Source organism: Diprion similis, chromosome 13 (genome assembly GCF_021155765.1).
Source record: "Diprion similis isolate iyDipSimi1 chromosome 13, iyDipSimi1.1, whole genome shotgun sequence".
NCBI lineage: Eukaryota > Metazoa > Arthropoda > Insecta > Hymenoptera > Diprionidae > Diprion > Diprion similis.
This window is the reverse complement of record NC_060117.1, coordinates 5,438,767-5,461,385: the sequence shown is the minus strand read 5'-3', so window position 1 is coordinate 5,461,385 and position 22,619 is coordinate 5,438,767. Positions and strand designations below refer to the sequence as shown.

General features: G+C 42.0%; 1 protein-coding gene across 2 annotated transcripts in view; it reads right to left on the bottom strand.

The window, feature by feature from the left end:
* Positions 1–22,619, bottom strand: part of LOC124413788 (Y+L amino acid transporter 2) — a 73,926-nt gene that overhangs the window by 35,039 nt on the left and 16,268 nt on the right. The gene's annotated exons all lie outside the window — the stretch shown is intronic.

Here is a 22,619-nt window from a genome sequence, read left to right as displayed (position 1 = left end):
GCCTAGGACCAGCAGCAGAGAAATGACGAAGAAAATCTGCAGTTTTTCGGCTGTAACTTTTGATCCGTTGCTCGCAGCGTATCGAGACTGCGATAAATCGATTCCTCTCGCAAAATCACGTCGGAACAGTACCCTAAGGAATTAATTGCAGCACTTTTCAAAGTCGTCGAAATTTTCGCCAAAAATGCAAAGGGGTTAGCCTTGGAATTTTTTCGGCCGAAAAATCTTTTGTCTGGGAATCGATCCGTATGACGCTTTTTAGACTAATTAGACGCCCAGGAACTCAGAAAACTCATGAAAAATAGCCTAGGACCAGCCGCAGAGAAATGACGATGAAAATCTGCAGTTTTTCGGCTGTAACTTTTGATCCGTTGCTCGCAGCGTATCGAGACTGCGATAAATCGATTTCTCTCGCAAAATCACGTCGGAACAGTACCCTAAAGAATCAATTGCAGCACTTTTCAAAGTCGTCGAAATTTTCGCCAAAAATGCAAAGGGGTTAGCCTTGGATTTTTTTTGGCCGAAAAATCTTTTGTCTGGGAATCGATCCGTATGACGCTTTTTAGACTAATTCGACGCCCAGGAACTCAGAAAACTTATGAAAAATAGCCTAGGACCAGCAGCAGAGAAATGACAAAGAAAATCTGCAGTTTTTCGGCTGTAACTTTTGATCCGTTGCTCGCAGCGTATCGAGACTGCGATAAATCGATTCCTCTCGCAAAATCACGTCGGAACAGTACCCTAAAGAATTAATTGCAGCACTTTTCAAAGTCGTCGAAATTTTCGCCAAAAATGCAAAGGGGTTAGCCTTGGATTTTTTTTGGCCGAAAAATCTTTTGTCTGGGAATCGATCCGTATGACGCTTTTTAGACTGATTCGACGCCCAGGAACTCAGAAAACTCATGAAAAATAGCCTAGGACCAGCAGCAGAGAAATGACGAAGAAAATCTGCAGTTTTTCGGCTGTAACTTTTGATCCGTTGCTCGCAGCGTATCGAGACTGCGATAAATCGATTCCTCTCGCAAAATCACGTCGGAACAGTACCCTAAGGAATTAATTGCAGCACTTTTCAAAGTCGTCGAAATTTTCGCCAAAAATGCAAAGGGGTTAGCCTTGGATTTTTTTTGGCCGAAAAATCTTTTGTCTGGGAATCGATCCGTATGACGCTTTTTAGACTAATTCGACGCCCAGGAATTCAGAAAACTCATGAAAAAAAGCCTAGGACCAGCAGCAGAGAAATGACGATGAAAATCTGCAGTTTTTCGGCTGTAACTTTTGATCCGTTGCTCGCAGCGTATCGAGACTGCGATAAATCGAGTCCTCTCGCAAAATCACGTCGGAACAGTACCCTAAAGAATTAATTGCAGCACTTTTCAAAGTCGTCGAAATTTTCGCCAAAAATGCAAAGGGGTTAGCCTTGGATTTTTTTTGGCCGAAAAATCTTTTGTCTGGGAATCGATCCGTATGACGCTTTTTAGACTAATTCGACGCCCAGGAACTCAGAAAACTCATGAAAAATAGCCTAGGACCAGCAGCAGAGAAATGACGATGGAAATCTGCAGTTTTTCGGCTGTAACTTTTGATCCGTTGCTCGCAGCGTATCGAGACTGCGATAAATCGATTCCTCTCGCAAAATCACGTCGGAACAGTACCCTAAAGAAATTATTGCAGCACTTTTCAAAGTCGTCGAAATTTTCGCCAAAAATGCAAAGGGGTTAGCCTTGGATTTTTTTTGGCCGAAAAATCTTTTGTCTGGGAATCGATCCGTATGACGCTTTTTAGACTAATTCGACGCCCAGGAACTCAGAAAACTCATGAAAAAAAGCCTAGGACCAGCAGCAGAGAAATGACGATGAAAATCTGCAGTTTTTCGGCTGTAACTTTTGATCCGTTGCTCGCAGCGTATCGAGACTGCGATAAATCGATTCCTCTCGCAAAATCACGTCGGAACAGTACCCTAAAGAAATAATCGCAGCACTTTTCAAAGTCGTCGAAATTTTCGCCAAAAATGCAAAGGGGTTAGCCTTGGATTTTTTTTGGCCGAAAAATCTTTTGTCTGGGAATCGATCCGTATGACGCTTTTTAGACTAATTCAACGCCCAGGAACTCAGAAAACTCATGAAAAATAGCCTAGGACCAGCAGCAGAGAAATGACGATGAAAATCTGCAGTTTTTCGGCTGTAACTTTTGATCCGTTGCTAGCAGCGTATCGAGACTGCGATAAATCGATTCCTCTCGCAAAATCACGTCGGAACAGTACCCTAAAGAATTAATTGCAGCACTTTTCAAAGTCGTCGAAATTTTCGCCAAAAATGCAAAGGGGTTAGCCTTGGATTTTTTTTGGCCGAAAAATCTTTTGTCTGGGAATCGATCCGTATGACGCTTTTTAGACTAATTCGACGCCCAGGAACTCAGAAAACTCATGAAAAATAGCCTAGGACCAGCAGCAGAGAAATGACGATGAAAATCTGCAGTTTTTCGGCTGTAACTTTTGATCCGTTGCTCGCAGCGTATCGAGACTGCGATAAATCGATTTCTCTCGCAAAATCACGTCGGAACAGTACCCTAAAGAATTAATTGCAGCACTTTTCAAAGTCGTTGAAATTTTCGCCAAAAATGCAAAGGGGTTAGCCTTGGATTTTTTTTGGCCGAAAAATCTTTTGTCTGGGAATCGATCCGTATGACGCTTTTTAGACTAATTCGACGCCCAGGAACTCAGAAAACTTATGAAAAATAGCCTAGGACCAGCAGCAGAGAAATGACAAAGAAAATCTGCAGTTTTTCGGCTGTAACTTTTGATCCGTTGCTCGCAGCGTATCGAGACTGCGATAAATCGATTCCTCTCGCAAAATCACGTCGGAACAGTACCCTAAAGAATTAATTGCAGCACTTTTCAAAGTCGTCGAAATTTTCGCCAAAAATGCAAAGGGGTTAGCCTTGGATTTTTTTTGGCCGAAGAATCTTTTGTCTGGGAATCGATCCGTATGACGCTTTTTAGACTAATTCGACGCCCAGGAACTCAGAAAACTCATGAAAAATAGCCTAGGACCAGCAGCAGAGAAATGACGAAGAAAATCTGCAGTTTTTCGGCTGTAACTTTTGATCCGTTGCTCGCAGCGTATCGAGACTGCGATAAATCGATTCCTCTCGCAAAATCACGTCGGAACAGTACCCTAAGGAATTAATTGCAGCACTTTTCAAAGTCGTCGAAATTTTCGCCAAAAATGCAAAGGGGTTAGCCTTGGATTTTTTTTGGCCGAAAAATCTTTTGTCTGGGAATCGATCCGTATGACGCTTTTTAGACTAATTCGACGCCCAGGAATTCAGAAAACTCATGAAAAAAAGCCTAGGACCAGCAGCAGAGAAATGACGATGAAAATCTGCAGTTTTTCGGCTGTAACTTTTGATCCGTTGCTCGCAGCGTATCGAGACTGCGATAAATCGAGTCCTCTCGCAAAATCACGTCGGAACAGTACCCCAAAGAATTAATTGCAGCACTTTTCAAAGTCGTCGAAATTTTCGCCAAAAATGCAAAGGGGTTAGCCTTGGATTTTTTTTGGCCGAAAAATCTTTTGTCTGGGAATCGATCCGTATGACGCTTTTTAGACTAATTCGACGCCCAGGAACTCAGAAAACTCATGAAAAATAGCCTAGGACCAGCAGCAGAGAAATGACGATGGAAATCTGCAGTTTTTCGGCTGTAACTTTTGATCCGTTGCTCGCAGCGTATCGAGACTGCGATAAATCGATTCCTCTCGCAAAATCACGTCGGAACAGTACCCTAAAGAATTAATTGCAGCACTTTTCAAAGTCGTCGAAATTTTCGCCAAAAATGCAAAGGGGTTAGCCTTGGATTTTTTTTGGCCGAAAAATCTTTTGTCTGGGAATCGATCCGTATGACGCTTTTTAGACTAATTCGACGCCCAGGAACTCAGAAAACTCATGAAAAAAAGGCTAGGACCAGCAGCAGAGAAATGACGATGAAAATCTGCAGTTTTTCGGCTGTAACTTTTGATCCGTTGCTCGCAGCGTATCGAGACTGCGATAAATCGATTCCTCTCGCAAAATCACGTCGGAACAGTACCCTAAAGAAATAATCGCAGCACTTTTCAAAGTCGTCGAAATTTTCGCCAAAAATGCAAAGGGGTTAGCCTTGGATTTTTTTTGGCCGAAAAATCTTTTGTCTGGGAATCGATCCGTATGACGCTTTTTAGACTAATTCAACGCCCAGGAACTCAGAAAACTCATGAAAAATAGCCTAGGACCAGCAGCAGAGAAATGACGATGAAAAACTGCAGTTTTTCGGCTGTAACTTTTGATCCGTTGCTCGCAGCGTATCGAGACTGCGATAAATCGATTCCTCTCGCAAAATCACGTCGGAACAGTACCCTAAAGAATTAATTGCAGCACTTTTCAAAGTCGTCGAAATTTTCGCCAAAAATGCAAAGGGGTTAGCCTTGGATTTTTTTTGGCCGAAGAATCTTTTGTCTGGGAATCGATCCGTATGACGCTTTTTAGACTAATTCGACGCCCAGGAACTCAGAAAACTCATGAAAAATAGCCTAGGACCAGCAGCGGAGAAATGACGAAGAAAATCTGCAGTTTTTCGGCTGTAACTTTTGATCCGTTGCTCGCAGCGTATCGAGACTGCGATAAATCGATTCCTCTCGCAAAATCACGTCGGAACAGTACCCTAAAGAATTAATTGCAGCACTTTTCAGAGTCGTCGAAATTTTCGCCAAAAATGCAAAGGGGTTAGCCTTGGATTTTTTTTGGCCGAAAAATCTTTTGTCTGGGAATCGATCCGTATGACGCTTTTTAGACTAATTCGACGCCCAGGAATTCAGAAAACTCATGAAAAAAAGCCTAGGACCAGCAGCAGAGAAATGACGATGAAAATCTGCAGTTTTTCGGCTGTAACTTTTGATCCGTTGCTCGCAGCGTATCGAGACTGCGATAAATCGAGTCCTCTCGCAAAATCACGTCGGAACAGTACCCCAAAGAATTAATTGCAGCACTTTTCAAAGTCGTCGAAATTTTCGCCAAAAATGCAAAGGGGTTAGCCTTGGATTTTTTTTGGCCGAAAAATCTTTTGTCTGGGAATCGATCCGTATGACGCTTTTTAGACTAATTCGACGCCCAGGAACTCAGAAAACTCATAAAAAATAGCCTAGGACCAGCAGCAGAGAAATGACGATGAAAATCTGCAGTTTTTCGGCTGTAACTTTTGATCCGTTGCTCGCAGCGTATCGAGACTGCGATAAATCGATTCCTCTCGCAAAATCACGTCGGAACAGTACCCTAAAGAAATAATCGCAGCACTTTTCAAAGTCGTCGAAATTTTCGCCAAAAATGCAAAGGGGTTAGCCTTGGATTTTTTTTGGCCGAAGAATCTTTTGTCTGGGAATCGATCCGTATGACGCTTTTTAGACTAATTCGACGCCCAGGAACTCAGAAAACTCATGAAAAATAGCCTAGGACCAGCAGCGGAGAAATGACGAAGAAAATCTGCAGTTTTTCGGCTGTAACTTTTGATCCGTTGCTCGCAGCGTATCGAGACTGCGATAAATCGATTCCTCTCGCAAAATCACGTCGGAACAGTACCCTAAAGAATTAATTGCAGCACTTTTCAGAGTCGTCGAAATTTTCGCCAAAAATGCAAAGGGGTTAGCCTTGGATTTTTTTTGGCCGAAAAATCTTTTGTCTGGGAATCGATCCGTATGACGCTTTTTAGACTAATTCGACGCCCAGGAATTCAGAAAACTCATGAAAAAAAGCCTAGGACCAGCAGCAGAGAAATGACGATGAAAATCTGCAGTTTTTCGGCTGTAACTTTTGATCCGTTGCTCGCAGCGTATCGAGACTGCGATAAATCGAGTCCTCTCGCAAAATCACGTCGGAACAGTACCCTAAAGAAATAATCGCAGCACTTTTCAAAGTCGTCGAAATTTTCGCCAAAAATGCAAAGGGGTTAGCCTTGGATTTTTTTTGGCCGAAAAATCTTTTGTCTGGGAATCGATCCGTATGACGCTTTTTAGACTAATTCGACGCCCAGGAACTCAGAAAACTCATGAAAAATAGCCTAGGACCAGCAGCGGAGAAATGACGAAGAAAATCTGCAGTTTTTCGGCTGTAACTTTTGATCCGTTGCTCGCAGCGTATCGAGACTGCGATAAATCGATTCCTCTCGCAAAATCACGTCGGAACAGTACCCTAAAGAATTAATTGCAGCACTTTTCAAAGTCGTCGAAATTTTCGCCAAAAATGCAAAGGGGTTAGCCTTGGATTTTTTTTGGCCGAAAAATCTTTTGTCTGGAAATCGATCCGTATGACGCTTTTTAGACTAATTCGACGCCCAGGAATTCAGAAAACTCATGAAAAAAAGCCTAGGACCAGCAGCAGAGAAATGACGATGAAAATCTGCAGTTTTTCGGCTGTAACTTTTGATCCGTTGCTCGCAGCGTATCGAGACTGCGATAAATCGATTCCTCTCGCAAAATCACGTCGGAACAGTACCCTAAAGAATTAATTGCAGCACTTTTCAAAGTCGTCGAAATTTTCGCCAAAAATGCAAAGGGGTTAGCCTTGGATTTTTTTTGGCCGAAAAATCTTTTGTCTGGGAATCGATCCGTATGACGCTTTTTAGACTAATTCGACGCCCAGGAACTCAGAAAACTCATGAAAAATAGCCTAGGACCAGCAGCAGAGAAATGACGATGGAAATCTGCAGTTTTTTGGCTGTAACTTTTGATCCGTTGCTCGCAGCGTATCGAGACTGCGATAAATCGATTCCTCTCGCAAAATCACGTCGGAACAGTACCCTAAAGAATTAATTGCAGCACTTTTCAAAGTCGTCGAAATTTTCGCCAAAAATGCAAAGGGGTTAGCCTTGGATTTTTTTTGGCCGAAAAATCTTTTGTCTGGGAATCGATCCGTATGACGCTTTTTAGACTAATTCGACGCCCAGGAACTCAGAAAACTCATGAAAAATAGCCTAGGACCAGCAGCAGAGAAATGACGATGAAAATCTGCAGTTTTTCGGCTGTAACTTTTGATCCGTTGCTCGCAGCGTATCGAGACTGCGATAAATCGATTCCTCTCGCAAAATCACGTCGGAACAGTACCCTAAAGAATTAATTGCAGCACTTTTCAAAGTCGTCGAAATTTTCGCCAAAAATGCAAAGGGGTTAGCCTTGGATTTTTTTTGGCCGAAAAATCTTTTGTCTGGGAATCGATCCGTATGACGCTTTTTAGACTAATTCGACGCCCAGGAACTCAGAAAACTCATGAAAAATAGCCTAGGACCAGCAGCAGAGAAATGACGAAGAAAATCTGCAGTTTTTCGGCTGTAACTTTTGATCCGTTGCTCGCAGCGTATCGAGACTGCGATAAATCGATTCCTCTCGCAAAATCACGTCGGAACAGTACCCTAAGGAATTAATTGCAGCACTTTTCAAAGTCGTCGAAATTTTCGCCAAAAATGCAAAGGGGTTAGCCTTGGATTTTTTTCGGCCGAAAAATCTTTTGTCTGGGAATCGATCCGTATGACGCTTTTTAGACTAATTAGACGCCCAGGAACTCAGAAAACTCATGAAAAATAGCCTAGGACCAGCCGCAGAGAAATGACGATAAAAATCTGCAGTTTTTCGGCTGTAACTTTTGATCCGTTGCTCGCAGCGTATCGAGACTGCGATAAATCGATTTCTCTCGCAAAATCACGTCGGAACAGCACCCTAAAGAATTAATTGCAGCACTTTTCAAAGTCGTCGAAATTTTCGCCAAAAATGCAAAGGGGTTAGCCTTGGATTTTTTTTGGCCGAAAAATCTTTTGTCTGGGAATCGATCCGTATGACGCTTTTCAGACTAATTCGACGCCCAGGAACTCAGAAAACTTATGAAAAATAGCCTAGGACCAGCAGCAGAGAAATGACGAAGAAAATCTGCAGTTTTTCGGCTGTAACTTTTGATCCGTTGCTCGCAGCGTATCGAGACTGCGATAAATCGATTCCTCTCGCAAAATCACGTCGGAACAGTACCCTAAAGAATTAATTGCAGCACTTTTCAAAGTCGTCGAAATTTTCGCCAAAAATGCAAGGTTAGCCTTGGATTTTTTTTGGCTGAAAAATCTTTTGTCTGGGAATCGATCCGTATGACGCTTTTGAGACTAATTCGACGCCCAGGAACTCAGAAAACTCATGAAAAATAGCCTAGGACCAGCAGCAGAGAAATGACGATGAAAATCTGCAGTTTTTCGGCTGTAACTTTTGAACCGTTGCTCGCAGCGTATCGAGACTGCGATAAATCGATTCCTCTCGCAAAATCACGTCGGAACAGTACCCTAAAGAATTAATTGCAGCACTTTTCAAAGTCGTCGAAATTTTCGCCAAAAATGCAAAGGGGTTAGCCTTGGATTTTTTTTGGCCGAAAAATCTTTTGTCTGGGAATCGATCCGTATGACGCTTTTTAGACGAATTCGACGCCCAGGAACTCAGAAAACTCATGAAAAAAAGCCTAGGACCAGCAGCAGAGAAATGACGATGAAAATCTGCAGTTTTTCGGCTGTAACTTTTGATCCGTTGCTCGCAGCGTATCGAGACTGCGATAAATCGATTCCTCTCGCAAAATCACGTCGGAACAGTACCCTAAAGAAATAATCGCAGCACTTTTCAAAGTCGTCGAAATTTTCGCCAAAAATGCAAAGGGGTTAGCCTTGGATTTTTTTTGGCCGGAAAATCTTTTGTCTGGGAATCGATCCGTATGACGCTTTTTAGACTAATTCGACGCCCAGGAACTCAGAAAACTCATGAAAAATAGCCTAGGACCAGCAGCGGAGAAATGACGAAGAAAATCTGCAGTTTTTCGGCTGTAACTTTTGATCCGTTGCTCGCAGCGTATCGAGACTGCGATAAATCGATTCCTCTCGCAAAATCACGTCGGAACAGTACCCTAAAGAATTAATTGCAGCACTTTTCAAAGTCGTCGAAATTTTCGCCAAAAATGCAAAGGGGTTAGCCTTGGATTTTTTTTGGCCGAAAAATCTTTTGTCTGGGAATCGATCCGTATGACGCTTTTTAGACTAATTCGACGCCCAGGAACTCAGAAAACTCATGAAAAATAGCCTAGGACCAGCAGCAGAGAAATGACGATGAAAATCTGCAGTTTTTCGGCTGTAACTTTTGATCCGTTGCTCGCAGCGTATCGAGACTGCGATAAATCGATTCCTCTCGCAAAATCACGTCGGAACAGTACCCTAAAGAATTAATTGCAGCACTTTTCAAAGTCGTCGAAATTTTCGCCAAAAATGCAAAGGGGTTAGCCTTGGATTTTTTTTGGCCGAAAAATCTTTTGTCTGGGAATCGATCCGTATGACGCTTTTTAGACTAATTCGACGCCCAGGAACTCAGAAAACTCATGAAAAATAGCCTAGGACCAGCAGCAGAGAAATGACGAAGAAAATCTGCAGTTTTTCGGCTGTAACTTTTGATCCGTTGCTCGCAGCGTATCGAGACTGCGATAAATCGATTCCTCTCGCAAAATCACGTCGGAACAGTACCCTAAGGAATTAATTGCAGCACTTTTCAAAGTCGTCGAAATTTTCGCCAAAAATGCAAAGGGGTTAGCCTTGGATTTTTTTCGGCCGAAAAATCTTTTGTCTGGGAATCGATCCGTATGACGCTTTTTAGACTAATTCGACGCCCAGGAACTCAGAAAACTCATGAAAAATAGCCTAGGACCAGCCGCAGAGAAATGACGATGAAAATCTGCAGTTTTTCGGCTGTAACTTTTGATCCGTTGCTCGCAGCGTATCGAGACTGCGATAAATCGATTTCTCTCGCAAAATCACGTCGGAACAGTACCCTAAAGAATTAATTGCAGCACTTTTCAAAGTCGTCGAAATTTTCGCCAAAAATGCAAAGGGGTTAGCCTTGGATTTTTTTTGGCCGAAAAATCTTTTGTCTGGGAATCGATCCGTATGACGCTTTTTAGACTAATTCGACGCCCAGGAACTCAGAAAACTTATGAAAAATAGCCTAGGACCAGCAGCAGAGAAATGACGATGAAAATCTGCAGTTTTTCGGCTGTAACTTTTGATCCGTTGCTCGCAGCGTATCGAGACTGCGATAAATCGATTCCTCTCGCAAAATCACGTCGGAACAGTACCCTAAAGAATTAATTGCAGCACTTTTCAAAGTCGTCGAAATTTTCGCCAAAAATGCAAAGGGGTTAGCCTTGGATTTTTTTTGGCCGAAAAATCTTTTGTCTGGGAATCGATCCGTATGACGCTTTTTAGACTAATTCGACGCCCAGGAACTCAGAAAACTCATGAAAAATAGCCTAGGACCAGCAGCAGAGAAATGACGATGGAAATCTGCAGTTTTTTGGCTGTAACTTTTGATCCGTTGCTCGCAGCGTATCGAGACTGCGATAAATCGATTCCTCTCGCAAAATCACGTCGGAACAGTACCCTAAAGAATTAATTGCAGCACTTTTCAAAGTCGTCGAAATTTTCGCCAAAAATGCAAAGGGGTTAGCCTTGGATTTTTTTTGGCCGAAAAATCTTTTGTCTGGGAATCGATCCGTATGACGCTTTTTAGACTAATTCGACGCCCAGGAACTCAGAAAACTCATGAAAAATAGCCTAGGACCAGCAGCAGAGAAATGACGATGAAAATCTGCAGTTTTTCGGCTGTAACTTTTGATCCGTTGCTCGCAGCGTATCGAGACTGCGATAAATCGATTCCTCTCGCAAAATCACGTCGGAACAGTACCCTAAAGAATTAATTGCAGCACTTTTCAAAGTCGTCGAAATTTTCGCCAAAAATGCAAAGGGGTTAGCCTTGGATTTTTTTTGGCCGAAAAATCTTTTGTCTGGGAATCGATCCGTATGACGCTTTTTAGACTAATTCGACGCCCAGGAACTCAGAAAACTCATGAAAAATAGCCTAGGACCAGCAGCAGAGAAATGACGAAGAAAATCTGCAGTTTTTCGGCTGTAACTTTTGATCCGTTGCTCGCAGCGTATCGAGACTGCGATAAATCGATTCCTCTCGCAAAATCACGTCGGAACAGTACCCTAAGGAATTAATTGCAGCACTTTTCAAAGTCGTCGAAATTTTCGCCAAAAATGCAAAGGGGTTAGCCTTGGATTTTTTTCGGCCGAAAAATCTTTTGTCTGGGAATCGATCCGTATGACGCTTTTTAGACTAATTAGACGCCCAGGAACTCAGAAAACTCATGAAAAATAGCCTAGGACCAGCCGCAGAGAAATGACGATAAAAATCTGCAGTTTTTCGGCTGTAACTTTTGATCCGTTGCTCGCAGCGTATCGAGACTGCGATAAATCGATTTCTCTCGCAAAATCACGTCGGAACAGCACCCTAAAGAATTAATTGCAGCACTTTTCAAAGTCGTCGAAATTTTCGCCAAAAATGCAAAGGGGTTAGCCTTGGATTTTTTTTGGCCGAAAAATCTTTTGTCTGGGAATCGATCCGTATGACGCTTTTTAGACTAATTCGACGCCCAGGAACTCAGAAAACTTATGAAAAATAGCCTAGGACCAGCAGCAGAGAAATGACGAAGAAAATCTGCAGTTTTTCGGCTGTAACTTTTGATCCGTTGCTCGCAGCGTATCGAGACTGCGATAAATCGATTCCTCTCGCAAAATCACGTCGGAACAGTACCCTAAAGAATTAATTGCAGCACTTTTCAAAGTCGTCGAAATTTTCGCCAAAAATGCAAGGTTAGCCTTGGATTTTTTTTGGCTGAAAAATCTTTTGTCTGGGAATCGATCCGTATGACGCTTTTTAGACTAATTCGACGCCCAGGAACTCAGAAAACTCATGAAAAATAGCCTAGGACCAGCAGCAGAGAAATGACGATGAAAATCTGCAGTTTTTCGGCTGTAACTTTTGAACCGTTGCTCGCAGCGTATCGAGACTGCGATAAATCGATTCCTCTCGCAAAATCACGTCGGAACAGTACCCTAAAGAATTAATTGCAGCACTTTTCAAAGTCGTCGAAATTTTCGCCAAAAATGCAAAGGGGTTAGCCTTGGATTTTTTTTGGCCGAAAAATCTTTTGTCTGGGAATCGATCCGTATGACGCTTTTTAGACGAATTCGACGCCCAGGAACTCAGAAAACTCATGAAAAAAAGCCTAGGACCAGCAGCAGAGAAATGACGATGAAAATCTGCAGTTTTTCGGCTGTAACTTTTGATCCGTTGCTCGCAGCGTATCGAGACTGCGATAAATCGATTCCTCTCGCAAAATCACGTCGGAACAGTACCCTAAAGAAATAATCGCAGCACTTTTCAAAGTCGTCGAAATTTTCGCCAAAAATGCAAAGGGGTTAGCCTTGGATTTTTTTTGGCCGGAAAATCTTTTGTCTGGGAATCGATCCGTATGACGCTTTTTAGACTAATTCGACGCCCAGGAACTCAGAAAACTCATGAAAAATAGCCTAGGACCAGCAGCGGAGAAATGACGAAGAAAATCTGCAGTTTTTCGGCTGTAACTTTTGATCCGTTGCTCGCAGCGTATCGAGACTGCGATAAATCGATTCCTCTCGCAAAATCACGTCGGAACAGTACTCTAAAGAATTAATTGCAGCACTTTTCAAAGTCGTCGAAATTTTCGCCAAAAATGCAAAGGGGTTAGCCTTGGATTTTTTTTGGCCGAAAAATCTTTTGTCTGGGAATCGATCCGTATGACGCTTTTTAGACTAATTCGACGCCCAGGAACTCAGAAAACTCATGAAAAATAGCCTAGGACCAGCAGCAGAGAAATGACGATGAAAATCTGCAGTTTTTCGGCTGTAACTTTTGATCCGTTGCTCGCAGCGTATCGAGACTGCGATAAATCGATTCCTCTCGCAAAATCACGTCGGAACAGTACCCTAAAGAATTAATTGCAGCACTTTTCAAAGTCGTCGAAATTTTCGCCAAAAATGCAAAGGGGTTAGCCTTGGATTTTTTTTGGCCGAAAAATCTTTTGTCTGGGAATCGATCCGTATGACGCTTTTTAGACTAATTCGACGCCCAGGAACTCAGAAAACTCATGAAAAATAGCCTAGGACCAGCAGCAGAGAAATGACGAAGAAAATCTGCAGTTTTTCGGCTGTAACTTTTGATCCGTTGCTCGCAGCGTATCGAGACTGCGATAAATCGATTCCTCTCGCAAAATCACGTCGGAACAGTACCCTAAGGAATTAATTGCAGCACTTTTCAAAGTCGTCGAAATTTTCGCCAAAAATGCAAAGGGGTTAGCCTTGGATTTTTTTCGGCCGAAAAATCTTTTGTCTGGGAATCGATCCGTATGACGCTTTTTAGACTAATTAGACGCCCAGGAACTCAGAAAACTCATGAAAAATAGCCTAGGACCAGCCGCAGAGAAATGACGATGAAAATCTGCAGTTTTTCGGCTGTAACTTTTGATCCGTTGCTCGCAGCGTATCGAGACTGCGATAAATCGATTTCTCTCGCAAAATCACGTCGGAACAGTACCCTAAAGAATTAATTGCAGCACTTTTCAAAGTCGTCGAAATTTTCGCCAAAAATGCAAAGGGGTTAGCCTTGGATTTTTTTTGGCCGAAAAATCTTTTGTCTGGGAATCGATCCGTATGACGCTTTTTAGACTAATTCGACGCCCAGGAACTCAGAAAACTTATGAAAAATAGCCTAGGACCAGCAGCAGAGAAATGACGAAGAAAATCTGCAGTTTTTTGGCTGTAACTTTTGATCCGTTGCTCGCAGCGTATCGAGACTGCGATAAATCGATTCCTCTCGCAAAATCACGTCGGAACAGTACCCTAAAGAATTAATTGCAGCACTTTTCAAAGTCGTCGAAATTTTCGCCAAAAATGCAAAGGGGTTAGCCTTGGATTTTTTTTGGCCGAAAAATCTTTTGTCTGGGAATCGATCCGTATGACGCTTTTTAGACTAATTCGACGCCCAGGAACTCAGAAAACTCATGAAAAAAAGCCTAGGACCAGCAGCAGAGAAATGACGATGAAAATCTGCAGTTTTTCGGCTGTAACTTTTGATCCGTTGCTCGCAGCGTATCGAGACTGCGATAAATCGATTCCTCTCGCAAAATCACGTCGGAACAGTACCCTAAAGAAATAATCGCAGCACTTTTCAAAGTCGTCGAAATTTTCGCCAAAAATGCAAAGGGGTTAGCCTTGGATTTTTTTTGGCCGAAAAATCTTTTGTCTGGGAATCGATCCGTATGACGCTTTTTAGACTAATTCAACGCCCAGGAACTCAGAAAACTCATGAAAAATAGCCTAGGACCAGCAGCAGAGAAATGACGATGAAAATCTGCAGTTTTTCGGCTGTAACTTTTGATCCGTTGCTCGCAGCGTATCGAGACTGCGATAAATCGATTCCTCTCGCAAAATCACGTCGGAACAGTACCCTAAGGAATTAATTGCAGCACTTTTCAAAGTCGTCGAAATTTTCGCCAAAAATGCAAAGGGGTTAGCCTTGGAATTTTTTCGGCCGAAAAATCTTTTGTCTGGGAATCGATCCGTATGACGCTTTTTAGACTAATTAGACGCCCAGGAACTCAGAAAACTCATGAAAAATAGCCTAGGACCAGCCGCAGAGAAATGACGATGAAAATCTGCAGTTTTTCGGCTGTAACTTTTGATCCGTTGCTCGCAGCGTATCGAGACTGCGATAAATCGATTTCTCTCGCAAAATCACGTCGGAACAGTACCCTAAAGAATTAATTGCAGCACTTTTCAAAGTCGTCGAAATTTTCGCCAAAAATGCAAAGGGGTTAGCCTTGGATTTTTTTTGGCCGAAAAATCTTTTGTCTGGGAATCGATCCGTATGACGCTTTTTAGACTAATTCGACGCCCAGGAACTCAGAAAACTTATGAAAAATAGCCTAGGACCAGCAGCAGAGAAATGACAAAGAAAATCTGCAGTTTTTCGGCTGTAACTTTTGATCCGTTGCTCGCAGCGTATCGAGACTGCGATAAATCGATTCCTCTCGCAAAATCACGTCGGAACAGTACCCTAAAGAATTAATTGCAGCACTTTTCAAAGTCGTCGAAATTTTCGCCAAAAATGCAAAGGGGTTAGCCTTGGATTTTTTTTGGCCGAAAAATCTTTTGTCTGGGAATCGATCCGTATGACGCTTTTTAGACTAATTCGACGCCCAGGAACTCAGAAAACTCATGAAAAATAGCCTAGGACCAGCAGCAGAGAAATGACGAAGAAAATCTGCAGTTTTTCGGCTGTAACTTTTGATCCGTTGCTCGCAGCGTATCGAGACTGCGATAAATCGAGTCCTCTCGCAAAATCACGTCGGAACAGTACCCCAAAGAATTAATTGCAGCACTTTTCAAAGTCGTCGAAATTTTCGCCAAAAATGCAAAGGGGTTAGCCTTGGATTTTTTTTGGCCGAAAAATCTTTTGTCTGGGAATCGATCCGTATGACGCTTTTTAGACTAATTCGACGCCCAGGAACTCAGAAAACTCATGAAAAATAGCCTAGGACCAGCAGCAGAGAAATGACGATGGAAATCTGCAGTTTTTCGGCTGTAACTTTTGATCCGTTGCTCGCAGCGTATCGAGACTGCGATAAATCGATTCCTCTCGCAAAATCACGTCGGAACAGTACCCTAAAGAATTAATTGCAGCACTTTTCAAAGTCGTCGAAATTTTCGCCAAAAATGCAAAGGGGTTAGCCTTGGATTTTTTTTGGCCGAAAAATCTTTTGTCTGGAAATCGATCCGTATGACGCTTTTTAGACTAATTCGACGCCCAGGAACTCAGAAAACTCATGAAAAAAAGCCTAGGACCAGCAGCAGAGAAATGACGATGAAAATCTGCAGTTTTTCGGCTGTAACTTTTGATCCGTTGCTCGCAGCGTATCGAGACTGCGATAAATCGATTCCTCTCGCAAAATCACGTCGGAACAGTACCCTAAAGAAATAATCGCAGCACTTTTCAAAGTCGTCGAAATTTTCGCCAAAAATGCAAAGGGGTTAGCCTTGGATTTTTTTTGGCCGAAAAATCTTTTGTCTGGGAATCGATCCGTATGACGCTTTTTAGACTAATTCAACGCCCAGGAACTCAGAAAACTCATGAAAAATAGCCTAGGACCAGCAGCAGAGAAATGACGATGAAAAACTGCAGTTTTTCGGCTGTAACTTTTGATCCGTTGCTCGCAGCGTATCGAGACTGCGATAAATCGATTCCTCTCGCAAAATCACGTCGGAACAGTACCCTAAAGAATTAATTGCAGCACTTTTCAAAGTCGTCGAAATTTTCGCCAAAAATGCAAAGGGGTTAGCCTTGGATTTTTTTTGGCCGAAGAATCTTTTGTCTGGGAATCGATCCGTATGACGCTTTTTAGACTAATTCGACGCCCAGGAACTCAGAAAACTCATGAAAAATAGCCTAGGACCAGCAGCGGAGAAATGACGAAGAAAATCTGCAGTTTTTCGGCTGTAACTTTTGATCCGTTGCTCGCAGCGTATCGAGACTGCGATAAATCGATTCCTCTCGCAAAATCACGTCGGAACAGTACCCTTAAGAATTAATTGCAGCACTTTTCAGAGTCGTCGAAATTTTCGCCAAAAATGCAAAGGGGTTAGCCTTGGATTTTTTTTGGCCGAAAAATCTTTTGTCTGGGAATCGATCCGTATGACGCTTTTTAGACTAATTCGACGCCCAGGAATTCAGAAAACTCATGAAAAAAAGCCTAGGACCAGCAGCAGAGAAATGACGATGAAAATCTGCAGTTTTTCGGCTGTAACTTTTGATCCGTTGCTCGCAGCGTATCGAGACTGCGATAAATCGAGTCCTCTCGCAAAATCACGTCGGAACAGTACCCCAAAGAATTAATTGCAGCACTTTTCAAAGTCGTCGAAATTTTCGCCAAAAATGCAAAGGGGTTAGCCTTGGATTTTTTTTGGCCGAAGAATCTTTTGTCTGGGAATCGATCCGTATGACGCTTTTTAGACTAATTCGACGCCCAGGAACTCAGAAAACTCATGAAAAATAGCCTAGGACCAGCAGCGGAGAAATGACGAAGAAAATCTGCAGTTTTTCGGCTGTAACTTTTGATCCGTTGCTCGCAGCGTATCGAGACTGCGATAAATCGATTCCTCTCGCAAAATCACGTCGGAACAGTACCCTAAAGAATTAATTGCAGCACTTTTCAGAGTCGTCGAAATTTTCGCCAAAAATGCAAAGGGGTTAGCCTTGGATTTTTTTTGGCCGAAAAATCTTTTGTCTGGGAATCGATCCGTATGACGCTTTTTAGACTAATTCGACGCCCAGGAATTCAGAAAACTCATGAAAAAAAGCCTAGGACCAGCAGCAGAGAAATGACGATGAAAATCTGCAGTTTTTCGGCTGTAACTTTTGATCCGTTGCTCGCAGCGTATCGAGACTGCGATAAATCGAGTCCTCTCGCAAAATCACGTCGGAACAGTACCCCAAAGAATTAATTGCAGCACTTTTCAAAGTCGTCGAAATTTTCGCCAAAAATGCAAAGGGGTTAGCCTTGGATTTTTTTTGGCCGAAAAATCTTTTGTCTGGGAATCGATCCGTATGACGCTTTTTAGACTAATTCGACGCCCAGGAACTCAGAAAACTCATGAAAAATAGCCTAGGACCAGCAGCAGAGAAATGACGATGAAAATCTGCAGTTTTTCGGCTGTAACTTTTGATCCGTTGCTCGCAGCGTATCGAGACTGCGATAAATCGATTCCTCTCGCAAAATCACGTCGGAACAGTACCCTAAAGAAATAATCGCAGCACTTTTCAAAGTCGTCGAAATTTTCGCCAAAAATGCAAAGGGGTTAGCCTTGGATTTTTTTTGGCCGAAGAATCTTTTGTCTGGGAATCGATCCGTATGACGCTTTTTAGACTAATTCGACGCCCAGGAACTCAGAAAACTCATGAAAAATAGCCTAGGACCAGCAGCGGAGAAATGACGAAGAAAATCTGCAGTTTTTCGGCTGTAACTTTTGATCCGTTGCTCGCAGCGTATCGAGACTGCGATAAATCGATTCCTCTCGCAAAATCACGTCGGAACAGTACCCTAAAGAATTAATTGCAGCACTTTTCAGAGTCGTCGAAATTTTCGCCAAAAATGCAAAGGGGTTAGCCTTGGATTTTTTTTGGCCGAAAAATCTTTTGTCTGGGAATCGATCCGTATGACGCTTTTTAGACTAATTCGACGCCCAGGAACTCAGAAAACTCATGAAAAAAAGCCTAGGACCAGCAGCAGAGAAATGACGATGAAAATCTGCAGTTTTTCGGCTGTAACTTTTGATCCGTTGCTCGCAGCGTATCGAGACTGCGATAAATCGAGTCCTCTCGCAAAATCACGTCGGAACAGTACCCCAAAGAATTAATTGCAGCACTTTTCAAAGTCGTCGAAATTTTCGCCAAAAATGCAAAGGGGTTAGCCTTGGATTTTTTTTGGCCGAAAAATCTTTTGTCTGGGAATCGATCCGTATGACGCTTTTTAGACTAATTCGACGCCCAGGAACTCAGAAAACTCATGAAAAATAGCCTAGGACCAGCAGCAGAGAAATGACGATGGAAATCTGCAGTTTTTCGGCTGTAACTTTTGATCCGTTGCTCGCAGCGTATCGAGACTGCGATAAATCGATTCCTCTCGCAAAATCACGTCGGAACAGTACCCTAAAGAATTAATTGCAGCACTTTTCAAAGTCGTCGAAATTTTCGCCAAAAATGCAAAGGGGTTAGCCTTGGATTTTTTTTGGCCGAAAAATCTTTTGTCTGGGAATCGATCCGTATGACGCTTTTTAGACTAATTCGACGCCCAGGAACTCAGAAAACTCATGAAAAAAAGCCTAGGACCAGCAGCAGAGAAATGACGATGAAAATCTGCAGTTTTTCGGCTGTAACTTTTGATCCGTTGCTCGCAGCGTATCGAGACTGCGATAAATCGATTCCTCTCGCAAAATCACGTCGGAACAGTACCCTAAAGAAATAATCGCAGCACTTTTCAAAGTCGTCGAAATTTTCGCCAAAAATGCAAAGGGGTTAGCCTTGGATTTTTTTTGGCCGAAAAATCTTTTGTCTGGGAATCGATCCGTATGACGCTTTTTAGACTAATTCAACGCCCAGGAACTCAGAAAACTCATGAAAAATAGCCTAGGACCAGCAGCAGAGAAATGACGATGAAAATCTGCAGTTTTTCGGCTGTAACTTTTGATCCGTTGCTAGCAGCGTATCGAGACTGCGATAAATCGATTCCTCTCGCAAAATCACGTCGGAACAGTACCCTAAAGAATTAATTGCAGCACTTTTCAAAGTCGTCGAAATTTTCGCCAAAAATGCAAAGGGGTTAGCCTTGGATTTTTTTTGGCCGAAAAATCTTTTGTCTGGGAATCGATCCGTATGACGCTTTTTAGACTAATTCGACGCCCAGGAACTCAGAAAACTCATGAAAAATAGCCTAGGACCAGCAGCAGAGAAATGACGATGAAAATCTGCAGTTTTTCGGCTGTAACTTTTGATCCGTTGCTCGCAGCGTATCGAGACTGCGATAAATCGATTCCTCTCGCAAAATCACGTCGGAACAGTACCCTAAAGAATTAATTGCAGCACTTTTCAAAGTCGTCGAAATTTTCGCCAAAAATGCAAAGGGGTTAGCCTTGGATTTTTTTTGGCCGAAAAATCTTTTGTCTGGGAATCGATCCGTATGACGCTTTTTAGACTAATTCGACGCCCAGGAACTCAGAAAACACAAGAAAAATAGCCTAGGACCAGCAGCAGAGAAATGACGATGAAAATCTGCAGTTTTTCGGCTGTAACTTCTGATCCGTTGCTCGTAGCGTATCGAGACTGCGATAAATCGATTCCTCTCGCAAAATCACGTCGGAACAGTACCCTAAAGAATTAATTGCAGCACTTTTCAAAGTCGTCGAAATTTTCGCCAAAAATGCAAAGGGGTTAGCCTTGGATTTTTTTTGGCCGAAAAATCTTTTGTCTGGGAATCGATCCGTATGACGCTTTTTGGACTACTTCGACGCCCAGGAACTCAGAAAACACATGAAAAATAGCCTAGGACCAGCAGCAGAGAAATGACGATGAAAATCTGCAGTTTTTCGGCTGTAACTTTTGATCCGTTGCTCGCAGCGTATCGGGATTGCGATCAATCGATTCCTCTCGCAAAATCACGTCGGAACAGTACCCTAAAGAATTAATTGCAGCACTTTTCAAAGTCGTCGAAATTTTCGCCAAAAATGCAAAGGGGTTAGCCTTGGATTTTTTTTGGCCGAAAAATCTTTTGTCTGGGAATCGATCCGTATGACGCTTTTCAGACTAATTCGACGCCCAGGAACTCAGAAAACACAAGAAAAATAGCCTAGGACCAGCAGCAGAGAAATGACGATGAAAATCTGCAGTTTTTCGGCTGTAACTTTTGATCCGTTGCTCGCAGCGTATCGGGATTGCGATCAATCGATTCCTCTCGCAAAATCACGTCGGAACAGTACCCTAAAGAATTAATTGCAGCACTTTTCAAAGTCGTCGAAATTTTCGCCAAAAATGCAAAGGGGTTAGCCTTGGATTTTTTTTGGCCGAAAAATCTTTTGTCTGGGAATCGATCCGTATGACGCTTTTTAGACTAATTCGACGCCCAGGAACTCAGAAAACACAAGAAAAATAGCCTAGTACCAGCAGCAGAGAAATGACGATGAAAATCTGCTGTTTTTCGGCTGTAACTCTGCAGGTGTTACTCGCAGCGTATTGGGACTGCCCTTAATCGATTCCTCTCGCAAAATTACGTCGGAATAGTGCCTCAAAGATTTTATTGCAGCACTTTTCGGAATCGTCGAAATTTTCGCCAAAAATCCAAAGGGGTTTTTTTCTAGTGATTTTTGGAGCCGAAATCCTTTCGTTTCGGAATTGATTCGTATGACCCTTATTGGAATTATTGGACGCCCAGGAACCCAGAAAACACAGCAAAAAGAGCGTAGGACCAACAGCAGAGAAAACACGAGGAAAATCCACGTTTATCCGGCCATCTCGATTAAAATGCGTAAGATCAACAGTGGATAATGTAGATGGAATATACGAACAATGTACCGTTTAATTTTGTTAGCCTATAACCCCTATTTCTTGATATGCTATACGCAATGTTCTTCTCCAAAATATCATCAATTTGATGTTGAAACTCGGATTATTTTCTATCGTGTTTTTTTCCTGGTTCTTATGTTCGGTCGGTCAATCCGCAGTTCCTCCTGGTTGAGACTCAGGAACGAACGTTCAGAACGCAGCAATATTGTCGTACTGTCGTACTGTCGCAATAATCGTTGGCAATACTACAGATCGTATAGCCCTCACTGTCAGACATTTGCAAAATCAAGCATACACAATGAATCATAATTCATTAATAAGCCACAATCAAAACGTTTATCCGCTTGATATTCATTTATTGACTATTACTAGCACATTGCATACCATTTCGTTTCTTAATCGTGTCTTGTCACGTGCTGTCTTCATTTCTATCTCATAATCTTACACAATAATATGACAGGTCGTTACGCCAAAAAAAAAAAAAAAAAAATCAAATTCTATACTTTGATATTTTCTTAGCAAAGGGAGAAATCAGAAGGACAAAGGATATAGTCGGGTTTGTATGGGAAGTCTGCTCTCACGGCTTCTTTGACTTGCACTTAAGGATGGATTCGACATTAAATAAAAATAATTCAGCTAAATCTTTAGCTCCTTATCTCAAATGGTTTCCGAGATTTCCGAAAAAAAATCCTTCTTTCGATTTCATTATTCTTCAGTATTGAAATTCAAAATTAATGAATGGTGATTCTCCTTTCTAATTCTTAGGAGTAAACGAAATAAAAAAATATCCTTAATCCGAATGTCATGTGGCAAGCCAATTTTTAAGAACAGAAATGAAACTTTAATAATTTTCGTACCGTGTTATTCAAAAGTGGCCAACGCCAAACTCTATCAGAAAATGTCTTTTACACTTTCTTACACCCAGGAATTTCCCCTTCTTTTTGAAGTGGTGGAACTTTATGAAAAAAAATAAAGGACAATTTTTTTTTTCAAAATCTTGCGTTAAGGGGACACATCAGTGAAACTCTAAGCTCTTTAGTTACTTTAGTAATGAACGAACACGAAAATACAGTCTAATTAGCATAATTGTTTGTAATATCAGATTTATAAATAAACAAACTAAAAAAAAAAAACAAATGACGATTTTTTCGAAAAAATTCATTTTTGCCACCATTTCTGATTTTGATCAAATTTTTTTTCGATAATTTTTAAACATTGGTCATATTCGCATGGAATTTCTAAACTCACGCTTCATTCGACTATTCTAATTCTGCCAAACATTCATACACACACTGCACAGACACTCAGACCCTAGAACGTCAGTTTTGGGTCGATATGCACCCCAGGCGAGCCTTAAAAAATGTGTTTTTTACTGATTTTCATAATTCTGTTTGTCTTCGAGTGGTTTTTGACCAATTAAACTTCGATGAAACTAATGTCGCTATGTGCCATTTTCTTCGTGATGAAAAATCGAGAAGCTTCATCTACTTTCGAGTCTCATTATTGCTCCGGAAACGATTCTACGAACAAGATTTTACGCGT